This window comes from Pelobates fuscus, chromosome 3, assembly GCF_036172605.1.
Source record: "Pelobates fuscus isolate aPelFus1 chromosome 3, aPelFus1.pri, whole genome shotgun sequence".
In the NCBI taxonomy this organism is placed as follows: Eukaryota; Metazoa; Chordata; class Amphibia; order Anura; family Pelobatidae; genus Pelobates; species Pelobates fuscus.
This window is the reverse complement of record NC_086319.1, coordinates 396,446,712-396,460,044: the sequence shown is the minus strand read 5'-3', so window position 1 is coordinate 396,460,044 and position 13,333 is coordinate 396,446,712. Positions and strand designations below refer to the sequence as shown.

The 13,333-nt window shown below is 41.4% G+C and overlaps 3 non-coding genes across 3 annotated transcripts; all 3 read right to left on the bottom strand.

The window, feature by feature from the left end:
• Nucleotides 1-3,910: 3,910 nt before the first annotated feature.
• Nucleotides 3,911-3,982, bottom strand: TRNAW-CCA (transfer RNA tryptophan (anticodon CCA)). The gene has a single exon. It is a non-coding gene; the product is annotated as a tRNA-Trp (tRNA).
• An 854-nt stretch (nucleotides 3,983-4,836) lies between these two features.
• Nucleotides 4,837-4,918, bottom strand: TRNAL-AAG (transfer RNA leucine (anticodon AAG)). Its single transcript has one exon. It is a non-coding gene; the product is annotated as a tRNA-Leu (tRNA).
• Nucleotides 4,919-8,129: 3,211 nt separating this feature from the next.
• Nucleotides 8,130-8,211, bottom strand: TRNAL-AAG (transfer RNA leucine (anticodon AAG)). The gene has a single exon. It is a non-coding gene; the product is annotated as a tRNA-Leu (tRNA).
• Nucleotides 8,212-13,333: the final 5,122 nt, after the last annotated feature.

Genomic DNA, 13,333 nt, shown 5'->3' with positions numbered 1-13,333 from the left:
GTCTTCCCATCTGCGCATGTATATGTTGGCATAACTGGGGGCGAACCTGGTACCCATGGCGGTTCCCACCAGCTGGAGATAAAATGATTGGTCAAAAAGGAAAAAATTATGTTCCAATATAAACTGGATGCCCCACAAAATGAAAGATCTAAGGCCGAGGGAAATGTCTTCATCCTGATGTAAATAAAAAGCCACTGCTTTAAGCCCAAGGTTATGACTGATGACTGTATACAATGAGGTTACATCTAGTATAGCCCAACTGTAATCTTCCTGCCATTCCAAACTTTCAATTTCCTGCAAAAAGGATTTAGTGTCCTTAGTATATGACCATGCTCTTTGTGCATATTTTTGTAAATAGGAGTCTAAAAAGGCTGACAAGTTGGCCGTGATAGATTCAATCCCGCTTATAATTGGGCGCCCTGGGGGGCTTGTAAGGTTTTTGTGAATCTTGGGGATAAAATAAAAAATAGGGATGACTGGATGGGGGTTCCAAAGATAATCAAAATTTCTTTTTGTAATGATGTTTTCATTTCTGGCCTCTTCTAAAAGGGTTTTTAGTTCCATATTAAACACCTGGGAGGGGTCATTTTTAAGTTTTTTGTACGTATTCCCATCCGCCAAGATATTGGAAGCCTCTTGGCGGTAATACTGTTCTGACATGATGACTATTGCCCCCCCTTTGTCCGCTTCCTTTATGACAATGTCCTCCCTAGAGGTTAGATTTTTTAATGCTGCTTGCTCCCCCTTTGTTAGATTGTGTACTTGGTTCCCTCCTCTTTTTCTCTTACCTACCCATTTTTCAAAATCCTTTTCAACTAGGTCTTCAAAGGTTTCCAAATGTGACCCTTTGCTATGTGCAGGGAAGAATTTGGACCTGGGCTTAAATTTTCTCTGTATGTCATTGGACTCGTACTCGTCTTTGTTCTCAATTGGATTCGGGAATTTCAAAAAATGTCTAGTGACTGTCATTGATCTAATAAATTTTTTAAAATCAATATATAATTGAAAATCATCTGCCTCTTGGTTAGGGGCGAATTTCATTCCCTTCTCCAAGAGCTGCATTTCCTGTTCTGTCAAATTTACTCCAGATAAATTGACAATCCCTCTTTGGAAAACATCCCCTGATATTTCTAATCCCTCCCTGAGTTCCTCTCCAGATCCTCTGCTCTTTTTCTTTTGGGTGGGGATTCCCTGTACAAATGGGAGAAGCGATTGGGATGATCCCACCGTTTCTCTCGGGGCTGAAAATAATTGGTAATGGTCTTCTCTTTTGGGGCTCTTGCTCTCTCCTGAAAATTTTCACTTTCCCTGATCTCCAAAGGGTTTCCTTTTCTATTATCTTCCTTATTTCTCACCACCTGAGCATAAGTGCCCGAAGGATTTTCCCTTCTATATGAATTCAGGGTGACATCACTGTTGGCATCAGTATTACTCCTATCCATCCTTCCTTTGAAGGATAATTGACCCCCCCTTTCTGGGTTTTTATGTATGATCTCCCTCTTTCTTTCTGGGGAACCTTTTTCAAAGGTCTTAGGGGACCTGCCTCTGACTGGGGTCTTTTTCCTAGCATCAAAAGAAGGGAATCTTTTTCTGGAGTGGTATTGGGATTTCTTTTCTCTCTCAGGAGTACCTCTCCTAAAATTTCTGGATGGGGTCCTAATGAATTTATTTCGGACATTCATCCTTCCCAGTTTTTTACGAGCAATTTTGTTCTTGGTGGAAAAATGATTTTGGGCCTTATCATCTTTATCCCTCAGATATTTATTATTTGTTGTGTCAGAAATCTTCCCATCTAGAAATTGTAATCTCTTTAATAGAGTTTCTTCTCTTTCTTGGAACTCCACATCATCCCTATTTATACCATCTGATTTATCCAAAACATCCAAATCTTCCTCAATTTTTGATTTGCTTGCCTTGGAGAAATCCAACAATAAAGTCATTAATTGACGGGAACAATTGCATAAAATTTCATCCCATTTACTCAAAAACTCCTCATTTTCCAAACCAAAGGCTGGGGTTTTATCTATGCGGAGTCCCCTAGGAATGAGACCCTCGTCTAGATAGCTCCCCAGATATGCAATTTCCCACCATTTTCTAGTTTCCAGATTTAACAATTTCTCCTTTTGTTTGAAAAATTCATCCAACCCACCCATGGGTCTTGGTTTGGTCACATTTTTAAACATAGATTCAAACTTTTGTGATCTTGCTTTTTGTATCCTTTGTAAGTAATTATTGCTACTTTCTGCCATTACTAATTAACAACAATATGGATATGTATTACAATACTGGGAAAACAGCAAATAACAAAACAACACGGACACCCGTGGAAAAGTGATAAAAAACACAAAAACTTTAACTTAACTGATAGGTACACGGCCTGAAAGAGGTCCCTGAGGAAGTCCTTGCTGTAGAAGGACGAAACGCGTAGGACCAGCATCTCTTTCTTATTTGTTTTTATTATTTTATTAAATTCAACCTTTTTTCAAGTGAATAAATCGCCTTTAAGTATTCCTTTGGTTGCTGTTTGTGAGATTCTATGCTGACCTGGATACCCTATCGGCTATCACTTGAGGAGGGAATTTTAAAGGAACACACCCCCCATTTCTACCAAGGGGAGGCACCTATAACACGCATTATTATTCTGGAATATGTGAGTGCACTCTGATCACCGGCAATATTCATTATATTTTAGTAGCAATATTTGCACTATGTTTTGTCCTCTATTATAGGTACACTAGCAATATCCCAAAATATCCCATCAACTATACATATGGAGTTCTAAAGGAATCCTGCTGCCCAATTTGGGGCACAATTGAAAATGACTTCAGGTTTTTCTTTTTTTCCTTTCTCCTTCTTTGGAACAACAATGGGAAGAAGGGTGGGTGAAATGTTGAAGCTGAGTCTTCTTTTCATCCTGCATTACTTTTCTAACTTTCTGTGTTACTGTTCAATTTTCAAAGATCAAATGAGTATGAAACAAGTGCATTTCCATGTCCACATAAGTTGCACGCTGTGGCAAATAAGGAAGCGGTATTTAAACGGCGTGATACGTTTATTCATCCACAGAAGGCTGGAAGAAAAAAAGAGCCTGATGGCAGCGGTGGGATTCGAACCCACGCCCCCGAAGAGACTGGAGCCTTAATCCAGCGCCTTAGACCGCTCAGCCACGCTACCTGCACAAAAACCCTGTGGCTGCGTACTCAAAACACGCACGCCATTTGGGAGCGTTCTGATCATTTCCTTTTCTTTCTTGTCAAAAGGTTGCAAGTCCCGACAATATCTTTCCACACTCATGCAGCACTGCTGGCAGCATAGGTCATTTAGAACGCCTTCACCTCTTCAAGACCGCAAAAACACAAGACAACTAGATCAATACTAAAATATTACACATCCCCCTCTATTTATTCTCACACAGAAAGAGTTTAAAGCGCAAGATCCTCATGTTACATTCAGGTGAAATCTGCTAGCGTGTCAAATGACCACCAACAGGTGCAAACAAAAGATAACAATTCAACACCAGCATAGGGAAAGTGCTGTCCTCCAGTATTCAGCATTCAAATGCTGCCTCTAGGAAATCGATTCATTAACCTGTTTTGACAAAAAGGGAGTAATGCAAAAAAATGGAGGAACCCATAAAATGACACGCTAAAGGAACAGGGGGACTCTATTTTTGGTTCCCGACTCCTAGTTTAAAATCCACAAGATTCATTTGAAACAATCAGGAATCCTGCAGCATATCAAATCTACCTACTGTAGATGAGCAGGACTTTTCCCGTTTTGACCATCAACATAATGAAATAACGCAAGTACGGGATATATGGATTATATATGCTAAGCCTGCTTTTTATCCAACTCTGGTATGACAAGAGATCTGTGCTTACTCTTCTCCAAAGCAAAAGCAGCAGCAGGATGACCCCGACATGATTTGAACACGCAACCTTCTGATCTGGAGTCAGACGCGCTACCGTTGCGCCACGAGGTCTCATTGTAAAGGTGGACGTGGTCGTCAACAGAGTAGCCAACAAAGGTACGTTTTTTTCCCCCACCGACATAAAATTAGATAGATTCTGACACATTAAATATTCAGCCTAAAGAGGAAAGAAAATAAGTACTTTTCTTTTCAGCACAATACCACTGTAATTGAAGGCAAAGCCAAACAGAAAGGCACCGCACCAGCTAGCCAGTTTCTGTGTTTGTGGCCATGTGAAGCCATACCGGTTTAATTACATTACAATGGAACATGCAAATGCTGGGGTGAATCATGCATGGTGTGGAATTCTCCACGTGACTTACTCTTTGCTAGCTTTATATTTAGGACAATTTATGGCCTCTTTCAAGTGAGAAGAAAGATGTTAAATTCTCTTCCTAAAGAAGGTGTTTTATGGAATTCAGTAGATGTATTTGAGGATGGCCTCGAAGTTCTTGTGGCAAAGCTGGAATCTATGCCACTTTAGTATCTAAAGTGGGTATTGTAACACAGCTTGTTGATCCAAGGAGAAATCGGAATGCACATATGGAGTTCTAAAGGAATCCTGCTGCCCAATTTGGGGCACAATTGAAAATGACTTCAGGTCTTTCTTTTTTTCCTTTCTCCTTCTTTTGGAACAACAAGGGGAAGAAGGGTGGGTGAAATGTTGAAGCTGAGTCTTCTTTTCATCCTGCATTACTTTTCTAACTTTCTGTGTTACTGTTCCATTTTCAAAGATCAAATGAGTATGAAACAAGTGCATTTCCATGTCCACATAAGTTTCACGCTGTGGCAAATAAGGAAGCGGTATTTAAACGGCGTGATACGTTTATTCATCCACAGAAGGCTGGAAGAAAAATAGAGCCTTATGGCAGCGGTGGGATTCGAACCCACACCCCCAAAGAGACTGGAGCCTTAATCCAGCGCCTTAGACCGCTCGGCCACACTACCTGCACAAGTCCCTGTGGCTGCGTACTCAAAACACGCACGCCATTTGGGAGCGTTCTGATCATTTCCTTTTCTTTCTTGTCAAAAGGTTGCAAGTCCCGACAATATCTTTCCACACTCATGCAGCACTGCTGGCGGCATAGGTCATTTAGAACGCCTTCACCTCTACAAGACCGCAAAAACACAAGAAAAATAGATCAATGCTAAAATATTACACACCCCCCTCTATTTATTCTCACACAGAAAGAGTTTCAAGCGCAAGTTCCTCATGTTACATTCAGGTGAAATCTGCTAGCGTGTCAAATGACCACCAACAGGTGCAAACAAAATATAACAATTCAACACCAGCATAGGGAAAGTGCTGTCCTCCAGTATTCAGCATTCAAATGCTGCCTCTAGGAAATCGATTCATTAACCTGTTTTGACAAAAAGGGAATAAAGCAAAAAAAAGGAGGAACCCATAAAATGACACGCTAAAGGAACAGGGGGACTCTATTTTTGGTTCCCGACTCCTAGTTTAAAATCCACAAGATTCATTTGAAACAATCAGGAATCCTGCAGCATGTCAAATCTACCTACTGTAGATGAGCAGGACTTTTCCCGTTTTGACCATCAACATAATGAAATAACGCAAGTACGGGATATATGGATTATATATGCTAAGCCTGCTTTTTATCCAACTCTAGTATGACAAGAGCTCTGTGCTTACTCTTCTCCAAAGCAAAAGCAGCATGACCCCGACGTGATTTGAACACGCAACCTTCTGATCTGGTGTCAGACGCGCTACCGTTGCGCCACGAGGTCTCATTGTAAAGGTGGATGTGGTCTTCAACAGAGTAGCCAACAAAGGTAGGTTTTTTTTTCCCCCACCGACATAAAATTAGATCGATTCTGACAAATTAAATATTCAGCCTAAAGAGGAATGAAAATAAGTACTTTTCTTTTCAGCACAATACCACTGTAATTGAAGGCAAAGCCAAACAGAAAGGCACCGCACCAGCTAGCCAGTTTCTGTGTTTGTGGCCATGTGAAGCCATACCGGTTTAATTACATTACAATGGAACATGCAAATGCTGGGGTGAATCGTGCATGGTGTGGAATTCTCCACGTGACTTACTCTTTGCTAGCTTTATATTTAGGACAATTTATGGCCTCTTTCAAGTGAGAAGAAAGATGTTAAATTATCTTCCTAAAGAAGGTGTTTTATGGAATTCAGTAGATGTATTTGAGGATGGCCTCGATGTTCTTGTGGCAAAGCTGGAAACTATGCCACTTTAGTATCTAAAGTGGGTATTGTAACACAGCTTGTTGATCCAAGGAGAAATCGGAATGCACATATGGAGTTCTAAAGGAATCCTGCTGGCCAATTTGGGGCACAATTGAAAATGACTTCAGGTCTTTCTTTTTTTCTACTTTATTTAAACGGCGTGATACGTTTATTCATCCACAGAAGGCTGGAAGAAAAAAAGAGCCTGATGGCAGCGGTGGGATTCGAACCCACGCTCCCGAAGAGACTGGAGCCTTAATCCAGCGCCTTAGACCGCTCGGCCACGCTACCTGAGCAAAATCCCTGTGGCTGCGTACTCAAAACACGCACGCCATTTGGGAGCGTTCTGATCATTTCCTTTTCTTTCTTGTCAAAAGGTTGCAAGTCCCGACAATATCTTTCCACACTCATGCAGCACTGCTGGCGGCATAGGTCATTTAGAACGCCTTCACCTCTACAAGACCGCAAAAACACAAGAAAAATAGATCAATGCTAAAATATTACACATCCCCCTCTATTTATTCTCACACAGAAAGAGTTTAAAGCGCAAGTTCCTCATGTTACATTCAGGTGAAATCTGCTAGCGTGTCAAATGACCACCAACAGGTGCAAACAAAAGATAACAATTCAACACCAGCATAGGGAAAGTGCTGTCCTCCAGTATTCAGCATTCAAATGCTGCCTCTAGGAAATCGATTCATTAACCTGTTTTGACAAAAAGGGAGTAAAGCAAAAAAAAGGAGGAACCCATAAAATGACACGCTAAAGGAACAGAGGGACTCTATTTTTGGTTCCCGACTCCTAGTTTAAAATCCACAAGATTCATTTGAAACAATCAGGAATCCTGCAGCATGTCAAATCTACCTGCTGTAGATGAGCAGGACTTTTCCCGTTTTGACCATCAACATAATGAAATAACGCAAGTACGGGATATATGGATTATATATGCTAAGCCTGCTTTTTATCCAACTCTGGTATGACAAGAGATCTGTGCTTACTCTTCTCCAAAGCAAAAGCAGCATGACCCCGACGTGATTTGAACACGCAACCTGATCTGGAGTCAGACGCGCTACCGTTGCGCCACAAGGTCTCATTGTAAAGGTAGACGTGGTTGTCAACAGAGTAGCCAACAAAGGTAGGTTTTTTTTCCCCCACCGACATAAAATTAGATCGATTCTGACAAATTAAATATTCAGCCTAAAGAGGAATGAAAATAAGTACTTTTCTTTTCAGCACAATACCACTGTAATTGAAGGCAAAGCCAAACAGAAAGGCACCGCACCAGCTAGCCAGTTTCTGTGTTTGTGGCCATGTGAAGCCATACCGGTTTAATTACATTACAATGGAACATGCAAATGCTGGGGTGAATCGTGCATGGTGTGGAATTCTCCACGTGACTTACTCTTTGCTAGCTTTATATTTAGGACAATTTATGGCCTCTTTCAAGTGAGAAGAAAGATGTTAAATTCTCTTCCTAAAGAAGGTGTTTTATGGAATTCAGTAGATGTATTTGAGGATGGCCTCGATGTTCTTGTTGCAAAGCTGGAAACTATGCCACTTTAGTATCTAAAGTGGGTATTGTAACACAGCTTGTTGATCCAAGGAGAAATCGGAATGCACATATGGAGTTCTAAAGGAATCCTGCTGCCCAATTTGGGGCACAATTGAAAATGACTTCAGGTCTTTCTTTTTTTTTCCTTTCTCCTTCTTTTGGAACAACAAGGGGAAGAAGTGTGGGTGAAATGTTGAAGCTGAGTCTTCTTTTCATCCTGCATTACTTTTCTAACTTTCTGTGTTACTGTTCCATTTTCAAAGATCAAATGAGTATGAAACAAGTGCATTTCCATGTCCACATAAGTTGCATGTTGTGGCAAATAAGGATGCGGTATTTAAACGGCGTGATACGTTTATTCATCCACAGAAGGCTGGAAGAAAAAAAGAGCCTGATGGCAGCGGTGGGATTCGAACCCACGCCCCCGAAGAGACTGGAGCCTTAATCCAGCGCCTTAGACCGCTCGGCCACGCCACCTGCGCAAAATCTCGGTGGCTGCGTACTCAAAACACGTACGCCATTTGGGTGCGTTCTGATCATTTCCTTTTCTTTCTTGTCAAAAGGTTGCAAGTCCCGACAATATCTTTCCACACTCATGCAGCACTGCTGGCGGCATAGGTCATTTAGAACGCCTTCACCTCTACAAGACCGCAAAAACACAAGAAAAATAGATCAATGCTAAAATATTACACACCCCCCTCTATTTATTCTCACACAGAAAGAGTTTCAAGCGCAAGTTCCTCATGTTACATTCAGGTGAAATCTGCTAGCGTGTCAAATGACCACCAACAGGTGCAAAAAAAATATAACAATTCAACACCAGCATAGGGAAAGTGCTGTCCTCCAGTATTCAGCATTCAAATGCTGCCTCTAGGAAATCGATTCATTAACCTGTTTTGAGAAAAAGGGAATAAAGCAAAAAAAAGGAGGAACCCATAAAATGACACGCTAAAGGAACAGGGGGACTCTATTTTTGGTTCCCGACTCCTAGTTTAAAATCCACAGGATTCATTTGAAACAATCAGGAATCCTGCAGCATGTCAAATCTACCTACTGTAGATGAGCAGGACTTTTCCCGTTTTGACCATCAACATAATGAAATAACGCAAGTACGGGATATATGGATTATATATGCTAAGCCTGCTTTTTATCCAACTCTAGTATGACAAGAGATCTGTGCTTACTCTTCTCCAAAACAAAAGCAGCATTATCCGACGTGATTTGAACACGCAACCTTCTGATCTGGAGTCAGACGCGCTACCGTTGCGCCACAAGGTCTCATTGTAGAGGTGGATGTGGTCTTCAACAGAGTAGCCAACAAAGGTAGGTTTTTTTCCCACACCGACATAAAATTAGATCGATTCTGACAAATTAAATATTCAGTCTAAAGAGGAATGAAAATAAGTACTTTTCTTTTCAGCACAATACCACTGTAATTGAAGGCAAAGCCAAACAGAAAGGCACCGCACCAGCTAGCCAGTTTCTGTGTTTGTGGCCATGTGAAGCCATAATGGTTTAATTACATTACAATGGAACATGCAAATGCTGGGGTGAATCGTGCATGGTGTGGAATTCTCCACGTGACTTACTCTTTGCTAGCTTTATATTTAGGACAATTTTTGGCCTCTTTCAAGTGAGAAGAAAGATGTTAAATTATCTTCCTAAAGAAGGTGTTTTATGGAATTCAGTAGATGTATTTGAGGATGGCCTCGATGTTCTTGTGGCAAAGCTGGAAACTATGCCACTATAGTATCTAAAGTGGGTATTGTAACACAGCTTGTTGATCCAAGGAGAAATCGGAATGCACATATGGAGTTCTAAAGGAATCCTGCTGCCCAATTTGTGGCACAATTGAAAATGACTTCAGGTCTTTCTTTTTTTCCTTTCTCCTTCTTTTGGAACAACAAGGGGAAGAAGGGTGGGTGAAATGTTGAAGCTGAGTCTTCTTTTCATCCTGCATTACTTTTCTAACTTTCTGTGTTACTGTTCCATTTTCAAAGATCAAATGAGTATGAAACAAGTGCATTTCCATGTCCACATAAGTTGCACGCTGTGGCAAATAAGGAAGCGGTATTTAAACGGCGTGATACGTTTATTCATCCACAGAAGGCTGGAAGAAAAAAAGAGCATGATGGCAGCGGTGGGACTCGAATCCACGCCCCCGAAGAGACTGGAGCCTTAATCCAGCGCCTTAGACCGCTCGGCCACGCTACCTGCGCAAAATCCCTGTGGCTGCGGACTCAAAACACACACGCCATTTGGGAGCATTTTGATCATTTCCTTTTCTTTCTTGTCAAAAGGTTGCAAGTCCCGACAATATCTTTCCACACTCATGCAGCACTGCTGGCGGCATAGGTCATTTAGAACGCCTTCACCTCTACAAGACCGCAAAAACACAAGAAAACTAGATCAATGCTAAAATATTACACATCCCCCTCTATTTATTCTCACACAGAAAGAGTTTAAAGCGCAAGTTCCTCATGTTACATTCAGGTGAAATCTGCTAGCGTGTCAAATGACCACCAACAGGTGCAAACAAAAGATAACAATTCAACACCAGCATAGGGAAAGTGCTGTCCTCCAGTATTCAGCATTCAAATGCTGCCTCTAGGAAATCGATTCATTAACTTGTTTTGACAAAAAGGGAGTAAAGCAAAAAAAAGGAGGAACCCATAAAATGACACGCTAAAGGAACAGGGGGACTCTATTTTTGGTTCCCGACTCCTAGTTTAAAATCCACAGGATTCATTTGAAACAATCAGGAATCCTGCAGCATGTCAAATCTACCTACTGTAGATGAGCAGGACTTTTCCCGTTTTGACCATCAACATAATGAAATAACGCAAGTACGGGATATATGGATTATATATGCTAAGCCTGCTTTTTATCCAACTCTGGTATGACAAGAGATCTGTGCTTACTCTTCTCCAAAGCAAAAGCAGCATAACCCCGACGTGATTTGAACACGCAACCTGATCTGGAGTCAGACGCGCTACCGTTGCGCCACAAGGTCTCATTGTAAAGGTGGATGTGGTCTTCAACAGAGTAGCCAACAAAGGTAGGTTTTTTTTTCCCCCACCGACATAAAATTAGATCGATTCTGACAAATTAAATATTCAGCCTAAAGAGGAATGAAAATAAGTACTTTTCTTTTCAGCACAATACCACTGTAATTGAAGGCAAAGCCAAACAGAAAGGCACCGCACCAGCTAGCCAGTTTCTGTGTTTGTGGCCATGTGAAGCCATACCGGTTTAATTACATTACAATGGAACATGCAAATGCTGGGGTGAATCATGCATGGTGTGGAATTCTCCACGTGACTTACTCTTTGCTAGCTTTATATTTAGGACAATTTATGGCCTCTTTCAAGTGAGAAGAAAGATGTTAAATTCTCTTCCTAAAGAAGGTGTTTTATGGAATTCAGTAGATGTATTTGAGGATGGCCTCGAAGTTCTTGTGGCAAAGCTGGAATCTATGCCACTTTAGTATCTAAAGTGGGTATTGTAACACAGCTTGTTGATCCAAGGAGAAATCGGAATGCACATATGGAGTTCTAAAGGAATCCTGCTGCCCAATTTGGGGCACAATTGAAAATGACTTCAGGTCTTTCTTTTTTTCCTTTCTCCTTCTTTTGGAACAACAAGGGGAAGAAGGGTGGGTGAAATGTTGAAGCTGAGTCTTCTTTTCATCCTGCATTACTTTTCTAACTTTCTGTGTTACTGTTCCATTTTCAAAGATCAAATGAGTATGAAACAAGTGCATTTCCATGTCCACATAAGTTTCACGCTGTGGCAAATAAGGATGCGGTATTTAAACGGCGTGATACGTTTATTCATCCACAGAAGGCTGGAAGAAAAATAGAGCCTGATGGCAGCGGAGGGATTCGAACCCACACCCCCAAAGAGACTGGAGCCTTAATCCAGCGCCTTAGACCGCTCGGCCACACTACCTGCACAAGTCCATGTGGCTGCGTACTCAAAACACGCACGCCATTTGGGAGCGTTCTTATCATTTCCTTTTCTTTCTTGTCAAAAGGTTGCAAGTCCCGACAATATCTTTCCACACTCATGCAGCACTGCTGGCGGCATAGGTCATTTAGAACGCCTTCACCTCTACAAGACCGCAAAAACACAAGAAAACTAGATCAATGCTAAAATATTACACATCCCCCTCTATTTATTCTCACACAGAAAGAGTTTAAAGCGCAAGTTCCTCATGTTACATTCAGGTGAAATCTGCTAGCGTGTCAAATGACCACCAACAGGTGCAAACAAAAGATAACAATTCAACACCAGCATAGGGAAAGTGCTGTCCTCCAGTATTCAGCATTCAAATGCTGCCTCTAGGAAATCGATTCATTAACCTGTTTTGACAAAAAGGGAGTAAAGCAAAAAAAAGGAGGAACCCATAAAATGACACGCTAAAGGAACAGGGGGACTCTATTTTTGGTTCCCGACTCCTAGTTTAAAATCCACAGGATTCATTTGAAACGATCAGGAATCCTGCAGCATGTCAAATCTACCTACTGTAGATGAGCAGGACTTTTCCCGTTTTGACCATCAACATAATGAAATAACGCAAGTACGGGATATATGGATTATATATGCTAAGCCTGCTTTTTATCCAACTCTGGTATGACAAGAGATCTGTGCTTACTCTTCTCCAAAGCAAAAGCAGCATGACCCCGACGTGATTTGAACACGCAACCTTCTGATCTGGAGTCAGATGCGCTACTGTTGCGCCACAAGGTCTCATTGTTAAGGTGGACGTGGTCGTCAACAGAGTAGCCAACAAAGGTAGGTTTTTTTCCCCCCACCGATATAAAATTAGATCGATTCTGACAAATTAAATATTCAGCCTAAAGAGGAATGAAAATAAGTACTTTTCTTTTCAGCACAATACCACTGTAATTGAAGGCAAAGCCAAACAGAAAGGCACCGCACCAGCTAGCCATTTTCTTTGTTTGTGGCCATGTGAAGCCATACCGGTTTAATTACATTACAATGGAACATGCAAATGCTGGGGTGAATCGTGCATGGTGTGGAATTCTCCACGTGACTTACTCTTTGCTAGCTTTATATTTAGGACAATTTATGGCCTCTTTCAAGTGAGAAGAAAGATGTTAAATTCTCTTCCTAAAGAAGGTGTTTTATGGAATTCAGTAGATGTATTTGAGGATGGCCTCGATGTTCTTGTGGCAAAGCTGGAAACTATGCCACTTTAGTATCTAAAGTGGGTATTGTAACACAGCTTGTTGATCCAAGGAGAAATCGGAATGCACATATGGAGTTCTAAAAGAATCCTGCTGCCCAATTTGGGGCACAATTGAAAATGACTTCAGGTCTTTCTTTTTTTCTACTTTATTTAAACGGCGTGATACGTTTATTCATCCACAGAAGGCTGGAAGAAAAAACGAGCCTGATGGCAGCGGTAGGATTCAAACCCATGCCCCCGAAGAGACTGGAGCCTTAATCCAGCGCCTTAGACCGCTCAGCCACGCTACCTGCGCAAAATCCCTGTGGCTGCGTACTCAAAACACGCACGCCATTTGGGAGCGTTCTGATCATTTCCTTTTCTTTCTTGTCAAAAGGTTGCAAG